The 21,906-nt window shown below is 46.0% G+C and overlaps 1 protein-coding gene across 1 annotated transcript in view; it reads right to left on the bottom strand.

Annotated features, from left to right (window-relative positions):
• Window positions 1-21,906, bottom strand: part of LOC146863772 (uncharacterized) — a 183,835-nt gene that overhangs the window by 146,294 nt on the left and 15,635 nt on the right. The window lies entirely within an intron of this gene.

The following is a 21,906-nucleotide window of genomic DNA, read 5'->3' on the forward strand; positions in this document are numbered from 1 at the left end:
GAGTGACCCTTGACCCTTGATGGGTCACTCCCCACATTGCACAGCAACGCCTGTGTGCCCGCGCCTCAGCCCAGCTGCCGCTTTGCTGACAGGGGTTCGAGCCCCTCACTGCTCGCACCTGTGTCCTGGTAGTTTTATTTCATTTTATTTACTGTCATTTGTATTTGTATTTCTTGTGTCACTCGCTGTGTGCTTTGCCCTTGTGCCCCCTTACTGTGCCCTTTTCTTTATTTCTGTATCCCTGCCAGTCTTCCCTTCAGTTTCCCGCCGCTGCATCCCCTGCGGCCCCACCCCCCCGCTCCCTCATTCGCCCACTCCCACCTGCCAGCTGCTCCTCCCTTCCACCTCCCCTTCTTATGGTGGCTGCTGTGCGACCGCACCGCTGGATTGCCGAAGGCGCTCCAAAGGCAAGCCCGTCTGTGCCCGTCTGCACCTGGACTGCGCCCAGTGCCAGAACCCCTGCTCCCTGCAACCCCCAAAATCGCTACGAAGCCAACACCCTCCACTCACTCAACACCGAACGACAACACGCATGCTGCCTGGCCACCCCGAAGCACATCCAAGGACCCTTCTCCTTCCGGAATAGCAGCTTCACCAGCACACGACCCGCCAGCCCACCGATCAGGAACGAACCCAACGACCTCAACTGCATCCTTCTCAACACCCGCTTCACCCGCAAACACGCCGTTGAACTCTGGGACCATCTCTACTCAACCGCACCAGATGTCGCCTTCCTGATCGAGACCTGGCTAAACCCCTCCTCGGCACCTGACATCACCATAGCCATCCCAGAAGGCTACAAGATCTCCCGCAGAGACCGCACCAACGGAGTAGGAGAAGGAATCACCATCGTCCACAGGAACACCCTCAGAGTCTCGACCAGCACCGATGACACCCTCAGCACTGCCGAACAAATGCACTGCCAGATCCACACCGACCTCAACACCACCCTCAGAGGAACCCTCGTCTACAGACCCCCTGGACCCCAACCACAGTTCAGCGACTCCATCGCCGACTACATCAGCACACACAGCCTCGCCTCCACAAACTACATCCTCCTCGGGGACCTGAACTCCCACCTCAAGAGCCAGAGAAATCAGCAACAACGACACCAACTCCACCACCCTGATCAACAACCTAGCCAACCTCGGACTCGTCACATCGCCCACTCACTCCGCCAGCCACACGCTCGACCCCATCTTCTCCGCAAGCCCCCATGTCTCCTTCAACCACACCACCGAACACCACTGGACCGACCATCGCTGCATCCGCTTCACCTTCCCGAAACCCACCTCGCACCACCGCACCCAACAGATGCCTCACCGCTGCTGAGCAGAATCACCGAAGACCATCTAACCACCACCCTCACCGAAAGCCCACCCGCCAACCCCACCAACGCCGACACCGCTGCACGCAACCTCAGACGGTGGATCGACGACTGTGCCAACACCCTCGCCCCACACAAGAAATCCTCCAACAATCACACCAGCAAGAAAGCCAGCTGGTTCACTGAAGACCTCCAGGCTTCCAAACAAACTTGCCAAAAGCTGGAGAAGAAGTGGCTCCATGAAAGAACACCGGACAGCTACACAGCCCACAAAAATGCCACCCGCAGACATCACCACCACATCAGATCTGCCAAAAGGGCCTCCTTCAAAGACCGACTAGACAACAACACAAACAACAGCAAAGAGCTCTTCAAAATTGTGAAAGAACTCTCCAACCCCAGCTCCAACACCAACGACATCCCACCCTTGCAAGACCTGTGCGACTCGCTTGCCACCTTCTTCCATCGCAAAATCACAGACATCCACGACAGCTTCAATGCCACGACCGCCACGACAACCACTGAGTCCGCCGACCCCACAACCACAATCCGCACAAACCGCCTGCTCTCCTGGACCAACATCAATGACGACGACACCATCAAGACGATGAACACCATCCACTCCGAATCTCCGTCAGACCCATGCCCACACCACATCTTCAACAAAGCCAGCACCGCCATCGCACCCCACCTCCGGAGAGCCATCAACATCTCCTTCGAGACAGCAACCTTCCCGGAGAGCTGGAAGCCCACCGAGATCAACGCCTTACTCAAGAAACACAAGGTGGACCCCAGGGACCTCAAGAACTTTCGGCCCATCTCTCTGCTCCCGTTCCCGGCGAAGGTCATCCCAAAAACCATCAACAAACAACTGACCCACTACCTAGAAGAGAACAGCATTCTGGACACGTCCCAGTCTGGGTTCTACAGCAACCACAGTACAGAGAAGGCCCTCATCGCCACCACAAAATGACATCAGGACCCTGCTAGAAAATGGAGCAACCTCGGCCGTCATCCTCCAGGACCTGTCAGCCGCCTTCGACATGGTCTGCCACTGCACACTACGAACACGACTCCACAACGCCGGGATCCAAGAGAAAACCCTGGACTGGACAACCTCTTTCCTCTCTTGCAGAACACAGAGCGTCGGCCTCCCCCCCATCTGCTCCGAATTCACCGAGATCATCTGCGGCATATCCCAGGGCTCATCCCTCAGCCCAACGCTGTTCAACATCCACATGGCACCGCTCGCCCACGTCGCCCGACTGCACGAGCTCAACATCATCTCCTACGCCGATGAAACCCAGCTGATCCTTTCCCTCACCAAGGACCCCAACACCACCAAAACCAACCTTCACGAAGAATTGAAGGCCGTCGCCGAATGGATGATGAACAGCCGACTGAAGCTGAACTCGGACAACACAGAGGTCCTCATACTCGGATCCACCCCCTTGGCCTGGAACAACTCCTGGTGGCTGACCGCACTGGAAACAGCTCCAGCACCCACTGACCACGCATGCAACCTAGGGGTCATCCTCGACTCCACCCTATCCATGACTAAGCAGGTCAACGCTGTCTCTTCCTCTTGCTTCAACACCCTCTGCATGCTCCGCAAGATCTACAAGTGGATCCCCACCAAAACGAGAAGAACAGTCACCCAGGCCCTCGTCAGCAGCAGGTTGGACTACGGAAACGCCCTCTACACAGGAGCCTCGGCCAAACTCCTGAAACGGCTTCAACGCATTCAGAACACCTCTGCACGCCTGGTCCTCCACATCCCTCACCGCTGCCACATCACACCCCACCTGAGAGACCTGCACTGGCTCCCCGTCATCAAGAGGATAAACTTCAAGCTCCTCACCCATGCACACAAGGCACTCCACAACACCGGACCTGCTCACCTCAACAGCAGACTTAGCTTCTACACCCACCAGCTTCGCTCCACCAACCTCGCTCTCGCCACAGTCCCCCGCATCCGAAGAAAAACCTCCGGCGGCAGATCATTCTCCCACCTCACCGCCAAGACCTGGAACAGCCTCCCCTTCCACCTAAGGCAGACCCAAGACCGGCTGACCTTCAGAAGACTCCTAAAGACCTGGTTCTTTGAGCAGTGGCAGCATTACACCTCTCCCAGCACCTTGAGACCCTCACAGGTATGTAGTGCGCTTTACAAATGCTATGATTGATTGATTGATTGATGTCTGTTGGTTCTTTGTGCACTGCTCTAGCTTGTTATTTGTTTTTTGTGTACTCCTTTTTTTCTTTGTGTACATCTTTTGTAGGCTTGGGCGGTAAATTTCGTTCTGCTCGCGGAATTTGCGATATTTTGACATTTTCGCGTTCCACGGAGAGCGCGGAAATGTAAAAACTTTCGCAACCTGCCGCGAAACGGAAGTATTTTTCTTGTTCCGACTTTAAAAATGCGTTCTCGCGTGCGCTGTGGCGACTTACCGGGTCCCTGCGTTCGCCAACGAGTTTTCCTGTCTGTTTGCGCTGTTGGATTGTTGGTAGCCGGTCGCGCTATCCCACGAGAGTTTGCTATTGCGAACACATCATTGCGATCGCGAACAGGAAATAATCATCGCGAGCAAGATGGCCGCGCCCATTAGTGACTGCATGGGCAAGCGGAGATTTTGCGCAATTTCGCGATAATTTCCGAAAGTCAATTACGCAATTCCGCCCACCCCTAATCTTTTGCTTCTTTCTGCACTCCTGTTCTCTGCTTGTGCACCCCTTTTCCCTTATTTTGGAGCTGAGATATAAGTGTTACCATATTACGAAAACCATACTTTGTAGCTTTCAAATAGAAGGTGTTTGTTTAGTAATAGATAAGAATATTTGTATATAACTATTTTAATAATATACTTTTTTTTTTTTTAGATATTCTCCATTATTATTGAGAAACATTCCGAATGACAAGAAAATCGCAAAAGAAAAAAGAACAAAGGGTGGGAGGCAAGATGGTGTCTGAGTGACAACCCTTCTGCGATGCTACGCCGTTCAGACCTCTGAAAATTATGCCTACACTCCTTGTTTACCCCTGAGTGAGAAACCGGGCTGCATGGAAAGAAATGCGAAGAGATCAGCTAATGAAGCCGCCCCGGCATCTGCAAATTCGTCTTACCTTTCCCGTTAAGCGCGACACAACACGAGCTGGACAAGCGTGGATTAACCATCCATTACAGGCCAGCTTCGATGGAGCCTGCTAAGATCGGTCATCCTTGATTTCCCCTGCCCTGCGGCGCGATCTCCCTGCCACGCTGTCATAATGCCGAAATCCATCGGCGATCCACAGCGCTCTGCTTGCCGTGGGGAAAGCTTTCCTGGGATTTCAGCTACACGGACAGCACACTGATTTCCTGGCAGTTTGCTATTTCATTGGTATACTTTGTAGCAGCGACAGACTTTACCAGATAAAAGTAAGGATGGCTGGTAGGGGGGCAAAGTCATTGAAAAGTAAAAATGTGCAGCCGCTCAGCTCTATAACGCAAGTAACACCGCAGCCCAGCTCCAGGATGGCCGAGAATCTGCAACAAGCATTTACAATGCAATGGTCTCGGCATTGGTAAAGTTAGAGCTATTGGCATTGCTCATGACATGATTTTTGTTTATGTTTTTGTTTTTAAAACATTTAAAGAAACGGCATTGTTATTTACAATGTCAATAGCTTAATCACTCTCAAATGCGAGACCTATTGCATTTGCACCCACACACAGAGCCACCTACACACACACTGATTAAGCTATTGACATTGTAAATAACAATGCCGTTTCTCTACATGTTTTAAAAACAAAAACATAAACAAAAATAATGTCATGAGCAATGCCTATAGCTCTAACTTTAACAATGCCAGGTCATAAAGTAGGATAGTTCATCAATGTATGAACAGATAAAAGTGAGTAGCCCTAGTGATAATCAAGTCAGTCATACTTTTCTGGAGCTGTCATGTGAATTGCCCTTCTATATAAGTAGTATAAGACAGCCAAATTCAACAGCTGATCAGCGTGTTCTAAAGACTCAGTATGCATGGGATGAAAATAGAGGCATCCGGCATAGGCAACGCAATCTGACTGTAAAGATCACTGTTCACAGATTGTCAAATGCATTGACTTAATTTATTAACGAAATACAGGGACAAATATCCCATTGGTGGATTTCTCATCAATACACAACCCACCAGCAACATCAGCTCAGCCAGTCTCCTACGTAGCACCCCATGTGAAACCTGCCTAAATGTTTTCAAGCATTGAACAACCTGACATCATACACTGCTTCACTTACCATTGCCAGGAAGTTAATACCTACAGTGCAGGCATGTCATTCACAGGGCAACCATGCACTACAGGGCCTCCGCAGAAGATCAGTAAATGGACAATGTTCATAGCTGCCTAGCCTCGACCTAAAAATGTAGTTGAGGTTTCCTTATACAAAACATCTATCTCGATGAGTGGTTACTGCTGTTGAATTTCTGGAACATTTAATTACACAAAAACATTACTTTCTGTAATTTGTTCATGCGACATAACTGCGATGTAACTCACCAAGTGTCACCTCTAAAGTACTTAAATGTCAGACTCTGAAAAATTGCAAAGGTGGAAATGTAGTACAGTGTAGGCAATTGAAAACCAGACCGCCAGAAGCATAGAAAATTTAAGCACACGCACCCTGCTGGTGATGCACCTACAGATCGGCTCCTGAACCCAGAGAGCTCTCCGGACCAGGGCTGAAAAGTGCATTCTCCGCTCTCTTCGGTACACTACATGCCGGGACTCAGAGCCATCAAGGAAGGACTACCAACTTAGTAACGATAGACGAGGGACTGTGAGCCGCAGTGGGCAGAGAAGAAGGACCACTCACTTAGTAATTAAAACCAAAATGGTACTACATTATTCGATTAAAAGTATCACGTGAAACAACTTTTAAAGGACAGTATATGCCACTGGTGGTAGCATGGGCAAAACAAACGAAAGACAATATCTCGTCGTGTCTCTGGCGGCCTTGCTATTATGAAGGGTGCCAAGAAACACGGTAGCCTTATCTGTAGAAACATTTCAACCAAGTTTTTGATACAGATAACAATCCACGCACGCTCTACAGAGGGTTGGACGCAGCATTAGGAAGGCATGTACACTACTTTGGGTGCTTTCTTGCCACTCCCACAAAATCAGTACCCTCTTCCAAAATGGCGGCACGAATGACTGGCACGTCGCAGCTGTGCGAATGGATTACCCGCATCCAACCCAATTAGCTTATTAATACCTGTCAACGAATCACTCGGAGCCTGACGTTTGAGGGACTCAGAGCCATCAAGGAAGGACTACCAACTTAGTAACGATAGACGAGGGACTGTGAGCCGCAGTGGGCAGAGAAGAAGGACCACTCACTTAGTAATTAAAACCAAAATGGTACTACATTATTCGATTAAAAGTATCACGTGAAACAACTTTTAAAGGACAGTATATGCCACTGGTGGTAGCATGGGCAAAACAAACGAAAGACAATATCTCGTCGTGTCTCTGGCGGCCTTGCTATTATGAAGGGTGCCAAGAAACACGGTAGCCTTATCTGTAGAAACATTTCAACCAAGTTTTTAAAACAGATAACAATCCACGCACGCTCTACAGAGGGTTGAACGCAGCATTAGGAAGGCATGTACACTACTTTGGGTGCTTTCTTGCCACTCCCACAAAATCAGTACCCTCTTCCAAAATGGCGGCACGAATGACTGGCACGTCGCAGCTGTGCGAATGGATTACCCGCATCCAACCCAATTTGCTTATTAATACCTGTCAACGAATCACTCGGAGCCTGACGTTTGACGCGCCGCGCGAAGCATCATAAAAACAGGACACCATTTAGTTGTTTACTTCCTCTCAGAGTTCTGCTACTGACTCTTTAGCTTACGCTCTAGAACTAGTTGCAGGGAAAAAAAGTAAACAATAAGCTCCGGAGAGGACAGGGTGAGGAGACCAGGGCAGCAGCTGTACGCAGGGGGAGCGGACGATCACACCACTGCCTTTCTCCGAGGCTGAGAAGAACTGCCTCGGAGAAACGCAGCGTCGTTTTCGGATTCGGGGGCGTGTTTTGCTGTTGTCTCCTCCCTGAGACTTCTCGCAAAAAACACGCCCCCCGATCCGAAAAGGACGGGGCAGGATTAGAGTGACGGGACCTCTTCTCCAATGGCTGGCCAGCATTTACTAGGCCAGCCAATGGAGAACAGGGAAGAAGAGGGGCGGGTTCAAGCCCCTCTTCACCCAAGTCATTATGTCTCGCGAGCGAGACTGCGCAAGCGCAGCCATCGCTAGCCGAGACCTAAAAACGGTTTGAGACCCGCAGGTCCAAAAGCAAGGTGGGGAAAAAGAGTGAGAGAGGAGAGAAGGGAAGAAAATCGAGGAAAATGAGGGTGCAAGCCACACATAAAAAGCAGAAGCCTCAAGAAAAGCTCAGGTTAAGGCTTACAAAGACCCCGGTTATTGTCAACCATTAGTCACAAGCAGTTTCAGTCTAACAGGGGGGCTGGGACCCAAGGCTCAGGGGAAAGCTATGGATGTTGATGTAGATGTAGGAAAAAAGAATGAAAAGACACTGATCACACAATCTGAGCCAAATGTGCTTAAAGAAATGGCTTATCCAATCACTCCCTCTTCTACAGCGCAGGAGGTCACAGCATGCCCTGAGCTACATTCTACCCCCCCTATCCAGCCTGGAAGGTGATCAAGCACTGTTCACCTGTATAACTCCCAGAAAGAGGGTCCCTGATAATTCACAAAAACATATGGACGAGGATTATTTTAGTATTAAAGCAGATGCAAGCAATAGCAAACCACTTAAAGGCTCAAAAGTATTCACAGAAGTAACGCAAAGCACAAGCTGCAAGCCCCCTTGTCTCTCACCCAAGATGCCTGATAATCTAGAGAAGTTTAATTCGCTAACTTACAAGTCAGAAATATCAGATATAAGTATCTCCTCTTCTAGCAAGGAAGATGGGTTTAAATGCAACAGCAGCTCAAATACAGATCCTCATACAAAAAGACATAGGCAGAGAAAACATAAAAAAAAGAAAAAAGGGGACCGGCAAAGAAGAGGTGATAGCCTTGAAAGTAGAAGCGCCGGAGAGCTCAGATAGGATTACTTAGCCTCACAACTTACAGTCATGTCAGACATAACTGACGCCTCAGGAGTCAATCGCATAATCACAGGCAATAATGGAGAAGGTGAAGAAGGGACAATGAATGAGCCAGCACTGGCAGTTGTGCTACAGACCATTAAGAGCTTCCAGGAGGAAGTCTAATGAGATAATCATAGATCGCACTTAGCTTTCAAAAAACTACAAGGGGCCGTCAGGAAGGTTCAGCAGAACTTTTGCAGAGATTGTTGATCGAATGGCTTCCGTAGAGGTACAGATGGAAAATCTGGAAAAAGACCTAGCCACTCTGAAAGCCCAAGGAGACGAACATGAAGGCATAGTCAAGGACCTCATGAGGAAGATGTAGGAACAGGGAAATAGGCAGCGGCGCAACAACCTTCGCTTTCTAGGCATCCCGGAAGGTTCGAAAGGTAATGATCCCGGGAGCTTTATGATCACGCTCCTCAAGGGGGCCTTCCCAGAATTACACACTTGGGACTGGGAAAAAGAGATCCAGCGGGCACACAGATTCCCGTTAACTCCCTCAAAACGTTGCTCATCTATGCCTCAGCACCCTCGCACTATGCTTCTATACTTTGGGAACTTTCTCCTGCACCAAGCACTGTATGATATGGCCAGACCTACAAACAAGAGGGACTTTGATGGAATCACTTTCTTCACCAGGCCTGACTTCCCCCATGTTACAGTCGAACGCAGATGGAGGCTGAGACAGCTTTTGCCCTACTTCCAACAACTTGGAGCTGACGTATACCTGCAGAATCCTGCTCGGCTAAAAATTGGGTATAAGGGGACTAAACGCAGCTTTATGTCCGAAATTCAGGCCAAAGCATACTTACAAGAGATTACTGTTCGAACTGGGATTAAGCAGTAGCAGACAAATGTCCTAAACTCAGGCAGATTGAAAGCTGCGCTTCTATAATAATGCCACATCTTCCCCTTTTGCTTGCTGTGATCTACTTTCTATTCTGTCTCTTCTGATTTTTCTTTTTTTTCTCTTGTCACCGCCTCCTTATACCTTCCTCCCCCTAGCTCCTTAATGACGCTAAGGGATTAGCCAGCATATAGAACAATATGGAAGGAGGAGGGATGCCATTTTCCTGGCCCTGGCAAAGCCAGGTAACCTCAGTTGTAGGTGGTGGGAGGGGGGTGGGGAAGGATGGAGGGGTCTTGGGGGGTGGTAGGTCCAGCAAAAAGAAGACCAGTAAGTTTTTGTTCTCAAAAAGGTACGAACATCCATTTAATACAAATGAGTATGCTACGCATTGCCACAATTAATATCTGTGGTCTCAATGATCCCAAAAAAAGAAGGAACACGGCAGCAGGATTGCGGCTTTTAAAGGCTGATGTAATTTGCATGCAAGAAACGCATATTGAAAACACACAGAAACATTTATCAGGAACACTTGGGTATACATTGGTGGGGGCCACGTCACAGAACTCTCGCCACTGCAGGGTTGCAATTCTGATGTCTAATCGCACTTCACAATTTAGTCGCACGTTAGTGGATCAGTTTGGGAGGTGGGCAATCACTGAATGTCACAAGAGTAATGGGGATTCAATTACTATATGCTCCATCTATGGTAGCAACCCTACGGTGTTTCATCATATTAATAATGAACTAGCTACCTGGCCACTCCCATTAATAATCTGCGGGGCTTCAATATAAATTTGCCTGCTGATAAGAATTTAAGACATGACTCAGCCTGGACATTTAATGGTCGCAAACTAAAGGTGTTTCGGGCACTAAAGGCACTCTGCCTGGAACATACACTGACGGACCTCTGGAACTGGCAGAACCCCACAAACCCTGGCTTTACCTATTTCTCGCATCCACACAAACATGCAAAATTAGACTTTATTTTAGTATCTCATTCCCTATTGCAGGACTGCATAATCGAAAAAAGAACTCACATACTGGAGGACCATAATCTGTTAATTGTAGAGATTAAGGGGGAAGGGCTCAAAGGGGGTACTACTTTCACATGGAGCTTTGAGCGGGCACTTCTATTTAATGAAGGATATTGCAATCATATGAAGGAGTGGATACCTCAATTTCATAAGGAGAACTTTGGAAGCGCCAGAATCAACGTTCATTGGGGCACACTCAAAGCAGGAATACGGGGACAAACACTTAGATTTTTACTCTCGCTGAATAAAAAAAGTGTGCTGCAATGAATGACCGGCTAGGTAAATTAGCGGCTGCAGAAGAAGAACTGATCACAGCAGTGCAAAACGAAGGCGACCATATCGAAGCGAAAGCGAAAGTCATGGTTACTAAGTCGGCAAATAATGGAGATAATAGCCAAAGGCACGGCTGGGCTTGTTCTTCCAGCTCTCTTTCCCTTTGCTCTCGTGCCAGCTGCTGAGGATGGATTGTCTGAAGATATTTCAACATAGGAGTACTTCTTCTTAGAGCCCCGAGATAAAACATGATGGCAAATACTGAAGGTGACCTTTCGAGCATTTACTTTTTTTTCACCCTCCGGGAAAGTAAAGAGGGCCCAGACAATACTCTCTTTTTTTTCATGGGGGTGCCTCCAAGTCATCATCTTCTTGATGGATGCTCTCCATTGCATATGAAGATTCCATATTTGGTCGATTTCTAAAAAAAAACACCCAAAAAAATCAAGGAGAGAGAAAAACACAACAGGTGTATCTCTTGACAAGGTTCTTGAAGAAATGACAAAATTGGGAGGGGTCTTGTAACTTCTAGAATGGAAAGGTTTTTAACCAATGAATTTCTTTTTTTAAAAGTCACAAGGATTCGTGCACCGCGCACGCACCCAGCATGCACCCATCGTGAATTCTAAAAATATATTTAAGAATAATTTATCTTTATTGTAGTTACAAATATATGATTTTTATAAATAAATGAAATCATCTCTTGCTTTAATATAAACTTTAAAGTTATATATATCTAGTTTTAAAATGTAAAATTTTGCAGGGGATTCACGCAGCCAGCGCGAGCTCCGCAATTACGTATGTAACGTTACGCGGGGTCGTAATTCACGCACCTGTCGCTTAAGAAGCGCGCAACCTACACGACTTTACCAATATGGCCGCTTGGATTCATGCACCGACCAAGACAGGTACACGATCGGTACGCGAATCCACTTTTTTATTATATATATATATAAAATGTATATTTATTTTTTAGAAATTAGAAAATAATACATTATTTTTATAAGATTTAGAGTAATAAGAAAAATATTTTTGGGACATCATACTAAGAAATTAGCATTTAAAAAAACTTTGAAATTCACTGAAAATGCCATAGGTTTCAGGGACGTTACAGTTAGAAAATAGCATTTAAAAAAACCTTTGAAATTCACTGCAAAAAACATAGGTTTCAGGGACATTATAGTTTGAAATTAGCATTTAAAAAACCTTAAAAATTCACTGAAAAACCATAGGTTTCAGGGACGTTATAGTTAGAAATTAGCATTTGAAAAAACATTGAAATTCGCTGAAGACACCATAGGTTTCAGGCACGTTATAGTTAGAAATGAGTTAATTGAACATTTCACTCAGACATAACCAGAGAAATTTGGCCTTTATAGTTAGTTGAGCTAACTATAATTCGCGCCCCTGGAATGCACTGCTGATGATGTCCCATATTAAATCATTCATGACATGGTCAGTGACATCAATGATGACATCACTGATGACATCTCAAATGACATCTCAAATGACATCACTAATGACATCACTGATGACATCATACACGTGATAATCTGATGCAGCTCCTCACACCCTAATATGTCATCAGTGATTTCATTTGAGATGTCATCAATGATGTCACTGAGCATGTTATGAGTGATGTAATATGTGACATCATCAGCAGTGCATTGCGGGGACGTGAGTTATAGTAACTCTACTCACTATAACAGCCGAACTTCTTTGGTTTTGTATGAGTAAAATGTCCAACTAAGTAAAAAGTCCCTTTTTTTTTTTTCAAATTCGCCATCGCTACTTCACCAAGCAACAGGAATCCACGACACCATGAAGAAAAGATCCAGGCAGGCGTTGACTTTTTAAATATTTATTTGTAATCACCATTAGTGCAGAGATAAGGACGATCTATGTGTTTCGGCACTACGCTTTCGACTGGACCATATATCTATATGTTACAGAGTAGGGGTGGCCACTCTGTAGTTATAGTTAGGACCAAGTTTCCATTAAAAAACGTTATTTAATTTGCTAATAATTTTGGCAGCATTTGGCGAATCTTCATGACACTTTGAAAAAAGTATTTTTAACTTTAAGCTCATGCCCCTGAGCCCGTTTGTTTTGTGGTGATCCGTCAGGTGGGGGCTGACAAAAAAGGGCTTCCCAAAACGCATTTCTCCATTCAGTTTTCCATTAAATTGAAGAGCAATACTATGAAAATGGCTAAATGGAATTATGCCAAATTCGGAAGAAAGATAGATCATTGTTCAGAAATTGTGCAATCTGGTATTTGGTGTAAATCAGTTCAGTAGTTGTTCTGAAATTAACCGAATGATTGGGTTTGTGGGACTCTTGAAGGACTCCTATCATCATGCAAATTCAAAACATAGAGCGATCTGATTGGTCGAAGAGGCTTTTCCCCTTCAGCAACCCAACACCCCACTTGTGTCCCACACAAGTTTCTTGGTTCTTTGGTTCTTTAGAGAAAATTTCCAAGAGTGCAAAGATTCGATGTAATAGATACTACATATTATAAGCCACCTTGATTATTTAGACAGAATCGTCAAAGCATTGCAATTTCTAAAGAAGACTGTGTGCATTAAGTACAAACCTATTGACATGTGCTTCCTTAGCTTCAGAAGATGAGCTACATTTTTACCAAAGTACGAGGCTGGAGGTAGTATACCATTTAGCACCTTCTGACCTCGGTTGTTTTTTGATGAATAGTGTCTCTTTGGACAAGTATTGCATAGAGTGAACATTTTTCTGTGTGGTATTTCTCAGTAGAGATTCACTGTCTGCATATAGTGTGGTACAGAAAAAACTCTCTCTATAGAGTAAACACTGTTTACAGAACCCACTTTTCTACTTATATCCATTTTGTTTCTCACTGTGGGTTTGATGACTGTGAGGGATTTGATAAGGTGGAGGCAAACCGTAGTGGAGCATTAATTATGTAACCAAAATTGTGTATCTGGAGTAACTTGGTTTTCTCTCTCAACAGTTGTACACAGATTGAACACAGTGTGCAGTAGGGGTTTCCCTTATATCTGTGATGTTGACAGTGACTTATTCACCTAACTATAAAGTTACCTTAACATTAAAAAAATAAAACATTAAAGTAAAATATACTAACAGTGCCTAACTATAATGTCACTTTAACCTTTGGACTTTTCAGTGACTTTCAAAGGTTCCTTTTTAAAACAAAATCAGATCTGGTCTTACAGTGACCTAGGCATAATCATGAGGGTTGCACTTAAAATCCAAATGAGGGAGACATTTTCTCAAATGATGTCCTTCTTTTCTCACACAGTCTTTGTATGCTCCAATATATCTCAAAGGGAAAAATTGCAATGGTCAAAGACATTTTGTTCTCAAGTTGAGAAGTCCTGGAACCATGTTAATAAATCAATTTCTGCATTTCTCCGTGACCATGGCATGGGTTTTATTTCTCACTGTAATCTCCATTTTGGTATGCCGGGTATGTACAGGAAAGATGGTGTCCGCTTCCCTGTTACCTCCACCATTGCTTTTGTACAGCTCCCACGAGAGTCCCACAAGCTCATACACCTAACCTCTAAAAACAATGTATAAACTATACAAATACAGATGGATGGATGTTGTAAAGGGTGGGGAGGGAGTCACCTCTCTGAGAGAGACGTCTAGCAAGATGACAGGCATGCACAGCTGGAGATAACATGGGATTGGCTTCTCCACTGAGACCTCTACCCAGGGTGATTGGTGGGCATATTAGCCTCTGGGGAGAGACTGCTCTCTCAAATTACATTACTCCCCAGGACGACAATTGTGCTTAGTAGGGTGTGAGAAGATAGTGGCCTCTCTGCTGAGACCTCTCCCCAGGTTAACAGTTGTGCATAGTAGTGTGTGAAGAGACATTGTCCTCTCCACTAACACTTATCTCCATAGCAACAGGCATGCAAGTTAGAGTGTGGGAAAGGAGAAGCCTCTCCCCTAAATCATCTCCCCAGGGTGACAAGCATGCACAGCAGAGTGTGAGGAAAGACTGGCCTCTCCCCAAAGTAACAGCCATGTGTAGTAGGCTGTGAGGAGGAAGTGGCCTCTCCACTGAGACCTATCCCTAGTGTGAAAGGTGTGTGTAGTAGTCTGTGGGGAGAGACTGTGTTCTCAGATAACTCCTCTTCCCAGGGTGACAATTTTGTGTAGCAGGGTCTGAGGAGAAAGTACTGTCTCTCCTGAAATCTCACCCAGGATAACAGGTGGGCATAGAAAAGTGAAACCTTTCTCTATAGTGATATGTGAGCATTGTAGGGTGTGAGGAGGGAGAAGTCTTTCTGTTGAGGCCTCTTCCAAAGGGTGCCAAGTGTGCTCGATGGGATGTGAGCAGTTAATGGACTCTCCACTGAGACCACTCCGCATAGTTACAGTCATGTGTAGTAGGGTGTGGGAAGATACAAGCTTCTCTCTTGACACCTCTCCCTATGGTGACCAGTGTGGATAGCAGGATGTGAGGAGAGACTCACCCCTCCACTAATATGTCTACCCAGGTTGACCTGTGTGAGTAGTAGGGTGTGTCTCCGCTGACACCTCTCTCTTGGATGACGAGTGTGCATAGTAGGTTATGAGGAAGAAATGACCTCTCCATTGACATCTATTCCCAGTGCATAAAATCTGCATAGTGAAAGTTAGTGGCCTCTCCACTGACAGCTCTCCTCCTGGCAACAGGCATGCATAGTAGGCTGGGTGGAGAGATTGCCCTCTCCAAATAAGACCTCTTCCAAAAGGTGGTAGCCATGTCAGTTAAGGTTTAATAAAGGACTTGCCTTTCCATGGACCCTCCTCCCTACAGTGACAGATGTGAAAAGTAGAGCATTTAGATAGATCACCTACCCTTTTCTAATTTTCATGATCCTGCAAGTGTCCAGCTGGACCGCAACAAAATTAAAATTATTTGCACTTTCTTTCATCACAGTACTCATCCCTTACAGACTTTCCCTCAATTTCTTAACATCTCAAATGAAATCACTGATGACATCATCCAGTGACTGTGTGTTTCTATAAAGTCTAAATATGTTTTATATATATGCCATGGTGTATTGAAGAATGAGTGGGTGTATAAGTGTCTGGATGGAGGATTTAGTAGGTGCGTGACTGACTGTTTAAGTGAGTGATTGCATGTGTCTTACTGAATGCATCGGTTAGTGACTAAACTGTGTGAATGTCTGTATCAGTCTGTCTGTTGTTATATAAGCTGCTGCATGGGTTGGTCAGTAGCTACTTGAGTGTCTATATGGGTTATCGATTGGTTGCCTGGGTATTTGTATGGGTGCCTGAGTGTGTGGGTGGGTGAGTGTATGGGAGCTGTGTGCCTAGATGTTTGAGTGGTTGATTCACTGGGTGAATGGGTTCAAGAGTGCATGTGGAAACAGCTGTATGGGTGGGTGAGTGTGTGTATAGGTGTGTTTGTGAGTGAATGGATGTCTCAGTGGTACATGTACAAGTAACTACATATGTAAAAGGCAGTGTATGTGAGAGTTAGAGCATATAAATGACATGAGAGTCAGTGATTGTGAGAGTGGCTGTATGGATGAGTGTGTACTTTTATCAGTGATTGTATAAGAGAGTAAATATGTGTTTTTTTCTGTTTGAATACGTGATTTTGTGTGCATGACTGACTATGTGTATGAGTAACTCTGGTTGAGTGGTGGTGTGTGAGTGTCTGTATAGGTATATGAGTTCATATGATAATGTGGCATTGATGAGTGACTGCATGTATGAGTGATTGTATGGGTGAATGAGTGGAAGTGTGTGTGTAGACCTAGGAATTAGTGAGTGCATATGTAGTAACAAGAATTGGTGTGTTGATGGTTTTGAAAATGGTAGTCTGTATTTTACAGTAGGTGTATCAAAGGTTATATTAGAGTGTGAGGAGGTGCATCAGATTTTCACAGTGATGTCATCAGTGATGTAATTGAGATGTCATCAGTGAAGTCATCAGTGATGTCACTGACCATGTCATGGATGATGTAATGTGTGAGATCATCAGTAGTGCATTGCAGGGGTGTGAGTTATAGCTAGCTGGACTAACTATAACGGCAGAGGTAGAAGTTCTATGGTTTTGTACGAGTGAAATGTCCAAATAACTATAACGTCCCTGAAACCTATGGTTTTTTCTGTAAATTTCTAAGGTTTGTTTAATGCTAATTTCTAACTATAAAGTGCCTATGTTTTTTTTCACTGAATATATATATGTATAGTAGGTAGTTTTAGTTAGGACCTAGTTTCCATAGGAAAAGCATTTTTTGATTTGCCAATATCTTTGGTACCGTTTGACTAATCTTCACAAAATTTTCAAAACTAATGGCCCGCTCAGGTCAGCTTCTCTCATGAAAGTTTCGGGGTGATTCGTCAAACGGGGACCAAAAGAAAAGGCTGTCCCAAAACGCTCTTTCTCAATGTTAATTTCCAGAGAAAAATTGTGTTGCAGCCACAGCCTGAATAGCTGAACGAAATTACACCTAATTTAGCAAAAGGTTGACTCTTGGTCCAGAGTGCATGCTACAAATGGTGTAAATCTGTTCAGTTGTTCCTGATACATTCATACATAAAAATATAGATATCTGGTGACCGCGGTGGATCCGTGAACCCTCTTGAGTACGAGCTTGACTCTGATTGGCTGCCAACACTTCAAACCAGGAAGTGTTGGCAGCCATCTTGTGACTCAGTGGAACTGATTCACAAGGAAAAAGGCAAATAAACAAGAAAAGGGGGCAGGGTAGAAACACCCTGACCCCCTAGGCTTGCTCTGGGGGTCCCAGAGGGACCCCTAGGGCCAAATAAAGCATATTTAAAAAAGAAAATTGGTGGGATTTGCGTATGGTCCACATAGCCGGCAGAAAACTTTTAAAAACAAAGAGTAGACTCCTGTGCTCCATTTGTTTTAAGTCCCTGGATGGGCCAGATCCCGGGATGTAGCCCGCAGCCCCTGGGACCGCCACATCCCCAGGGCTTTTTTATAAAATAAAATGCGTGGAGGGGGGCTCCTGCCTCCCTATGCTGTGACAGGGTCCGTCACCTCCCTGGGGCTTTTTTTTAAATTAAAAAAGTGTGGGGGGCTCCTGTCCCCCCACATTGCCCCAGGGACTGCCCCCTCCCCAGGGCTTCAATATTTCAAAGCGGGGGGCCTCACACCCTCCCACATTCCCAGGGACTACCATCTCCTTGGGGCTTTTAACAAAACTAAAAGGTGTGGGGGTCCTGCCCCTCCACACAGCCCTGGTGACCCAAACCCCATGTGGCCCCCCTCCAGGATCCATCCTTGGCACAGTGGACCGCCACCCCCCAGGGCCAGCTCCAGCAATGTCCCGGGGTGCCAACACCCGGGACATTGCAGTTTGCTATGCTCCCGCCCTGCCATAGCAAACACGTGCTTTGCTTCATGGAAGTGAGAAATGAAAAACTGCTCCCACTTCCATGAATCAAAACAGAATTACTTTTGGGGAAAGTGAGCTGCAAATCTTTTTTTGCCGGGCCCCGGGGAATGGTGTCTTTGGGGCCGAAATTGGCCTGAGGAGGGAGGCCCCGTGCCCCTCTCCTTTTTAATCAATATTATATTTTTTTTAAATGGCTCAGGCCTGGGGAATGGGTCCCCAGTGTCCAAAAGGGTTAAAGGTATTAAGTACACACAGCTCTCCTTCCTAAAATACAAAAAAAAAAAGGCAACTCGCCGAAGGCCTTGCCCCTTACCTGCACCACTCTACAAAGTGCCTTCTGGCACATTCTGGGTTGGGGGATTAATTCCCCTTCAACCTTAACGTTCCAGTAAGCCCCACACAGTGGGATTGCTAAGAGGTGGTCTGAGGCCATGCCTCTTTTTACAACACTCTGCAAACGCCCCTCTTGGTGCAGTGCTAGTGGGGAGATGAAGTCAACTTGTGTCCTGAAGACCTCAGGACTAAAGTGGACAACATCCCCAAAGCAGCCGTGCAACAGGAGGCACAATTGCAGAGTGGTGTAAAAAGGGGGCGTGGCCTCTGACCACTCTCAGCAGTCCAGCTATGTGGGGCTTACTGGAGGTAACAGGAGGACTAGTTGGCCCCCAACTAAGGGTGTACCAGAAAGCATGTTTGCAGAGTGGTGGACAAAAGGGGCGTGGCCTGTGTCCACCTCCAGCAGTCCCACTCTGTGGGGCTTACTGGAGGTAACAGGTAGGGTAGGCTAGTTGACCCCTAAGGACCCCCAGTAGCTAAGGGGACTTCAATCCCCACCCAAGAGCATGCCAGGGAGTGCATTTGCAGAGTGTTGGGCAAAGGGGGCGAGGCCTGCTATGAGAACATAGCAATCCTTCCATGTGGGACTTACAGTAGGTAATATGAGGAGTAGGTGGCCCCCAAGGATATCCTTGGGGGCCAACTACCCTTCCTGTTACCTCCAGTAAGTCCCATATAGTGGGATTGCTAAGAGGTCTTCGGAGGCCACGCCCCCTTTCTCCACCACTCTGCAACGTGCCTCCTGGCACACTACTGGTTGGGGGATGAAGTCCACTAAACTCCTGAGGGACTTTGGGGGCCAGGAAGCCCTCCTGGGACCTCCTGTAAGTCCTACAAAGCAGAATTCCTGAGCGCCGATCAGATGCCCAGCCCTCTTTCTCCACCACTCTGCAAATGCGACTACTAGTTAATGAAGCATTTGCCATGCAATAGGTCTTGCATTTGCGAGAGTTAGAGCTATTGGTGTTGTAAATATAACAGTTTTTTTACTAATGTTTTTTGGAGTGAAGTGGATGAACATTGTGTGTAGTGGTATTATGAGGTAAGTTGTGCAGTAAAATTATGTGTATAGAATGTATGTGGTATTTAGTGTATAGGAATTATGTAGAGTGGAATTATGTGTTATGGAGAGTAATTATGTGGTATGGTAGTCTGTGTTATGGAGTGGAAACCTCAGGTTTAGTCTTCCTCATTTCCATAGAAGCTAAACTATAAACTCAATGGGACAAAAAAGAAGGAACCACTGAGGAGCACTTCTGGACCTACTTATAGGTATGAGCAGGGCCACTGGAATTATGCAACTGTTCGGCTTCACCGATTTTTGCATAATTATACATTTTCTGCATTTGCCACATAATCCATCATCTGCTGCATAATCTGGAGATTTGAACAAAACAAACTTGGTTTATAGCTCAAACGTTACCAAAAATGCAGCGACAAGTGGTACAGCATGTTGGAAGGCGTTGCAAACATGGAATGGTCACCTGTTATTGGTAATAATGTTGTGCAGACCACCTTTGCTTATTTCTGCACCTCTCTCACCACTTTCTGCATTTCTCTTGCTTCCATCTGCACCTTTCTTTATTTTTCTACAATTCTCTTGCCTCTTTTGCTAATCTCTTCCACTTTCTGCACTTCCCTTCTTTCTGCACCACTCTTGCTTCTTTCTGTACTTCTCTTGCTTTTATCTGCAGCTCTCTTGCTTGTTTCTGCACCTCATTTTCCTCTTTCTGCATGTCTCTTGCCTCCTTCTGCACCTCTCTTGCATCTTTCTGCACCTCAGTTGCCTCTTTCTGCACTTCTTTTGCTTCTTTCTATACTTCTGTTGCCTATTTCTGCACCCCTGTTGACTCTTGTGCACCTCTCCTGCCTGTTTCTGCACCTCTCTTGCCTCTTTCTGCATCCCTGTTCCCTCTTTCTCCACCTCTTTTTCCTGTTTCTGCAACCTTCTTGTCTCTTACTGCAGTTCTCTTGCCTCCTTCTGCACCTCTGTTACTTCTTTCTGTATTTCTTTTGACTCCTTCTGCACCCCTTTTGCATGTTCTTCCATCTCACTTGCCTCTTTCTGTACCTCCCTTGCCTCTTTATGCACCTCACCTGCCTCTTTCTGCACTTCTCTTGCTTTTTTCTGCCCTCCTCTTGTTTCTTTCTACAAATCTCATGTCTCTTACATCACTTCTCTTGCTTCATTTTGCACCTCTGTTTCTTATTTCAGCACTTCTCTTGTCTCTTTCTGCGCTTCTCTTGACAGTTTCCGCACCTCTCTTGCCTCTTTCTGTACCTCTGCTGCTTATTTCTGCACCCCTGTTGCTTCTTTATGCACCCCTCTTGTCTTTTTCTGCACCCCTCTTGCCTCTTTCTGCACCTCTCTTGCATCTTTCAGTGTTTCTGTTGCTTTTTTTCTGCACTTCTCTTGCCTCTTTATTCACCCCTTTTGCCTCTTTCTGCTCCTCTGTTGGTTCTTTCTGCACTTCTCTTGCTTCTTTTTTGACCCCTATTGCCTCTTTCTGCACCCCTTTCCCTCTTTCAGCACCTCTCTTGCCTCTTTCTGCACCCCTCTTGCCTCTTTCTGCATTTCTCTTGCTTCTTTCTGGACCTCTGTTGCTTCTTTCAGCACTTCTATTGTCTCTTTTTGCACTTCTCTTGCCTGTTTCTGTACCTCTCTTGCCTCTTTCTGCACCTCTGCTTATTTCTGCACTCCTCTTGCCGTTTTCTGTACCCTTCTGCCTCTTTCTGTACTTCTTGTGACTATTTCTGCTCCTCTCTTGCCTGTTTCTGCACCTCTGTTGCTTTTTTCTGCACCCCTCTTGTTTCTTTATGCACCCCCTTGCCTCTTTTTGCACTTGTTTCGTTTCTTTCTGCACCCCTGTTCCCTCTTTCTGTACCTCTCCTGCCTGATTCTGCACTTGTTTTCCCTCTTTCTGCACTTCTCTTGACTCTTTCTGCATTTCTGTTTCTTCTTTCTGCACTTCTCTTGACTCTTTCTGAACCCATCTTGCAAGTTTCTGCAACCCTGTTTCTTCTTTCTGCACTTCTTGTGCTTCTTTCTGTATCTCTATTGCTTCTTTCTGCACCTCTTGCTTCTTTCTGCAGCCCTCTTGCCTCCTATTGCAACTCTCTTCCCTCTTTCTTCTCCTCTCTTGACTCTTTCTGTACCTCTCTTGCATATTTATGCATTTGTGTTGCTCCTTTCTGCACTTCTCAGCCTCTTTCTGCACCTCGCCTGCCTCTTTCTGCACCTCAGTTGCTTCTTCCTGCGATTCTCTTGCTTCTTTCTGCACCTCTCTTGCCTCTTTCTGCACATCTCTTGCATCTTTCAGTGTTTCCGTTGCTTTTTTCTGCACTTCTCTTGCCTCTTTATTCACCCCTTTTGCCTCTTTCTGCTCCTCTGTTGGTTCTTTCTGCACTTCTCTTACTTCTTTTTGGACCCCTATTGCCTCTTTCTGCACCCCTTTCCCTCTTTCTGCACTTCTCTTGCCTCTTTCTGCACCCCTCTTGCCTCTTTCTGCTCCTCT

The sequence above is a fragment of the Triturus cristatus genome, chromosome 2_1 (genome assembly GCF_964204655.1).
Source record: "Triturus cristatus chromosome 2_1, aTriCri1.1, whole genome shotgun sequence".
NCBI lineage: Eukaryota > Metazoa > Chordata > Amphibia > Caudata > Salamandridae > Triturus > Triturus cristatus.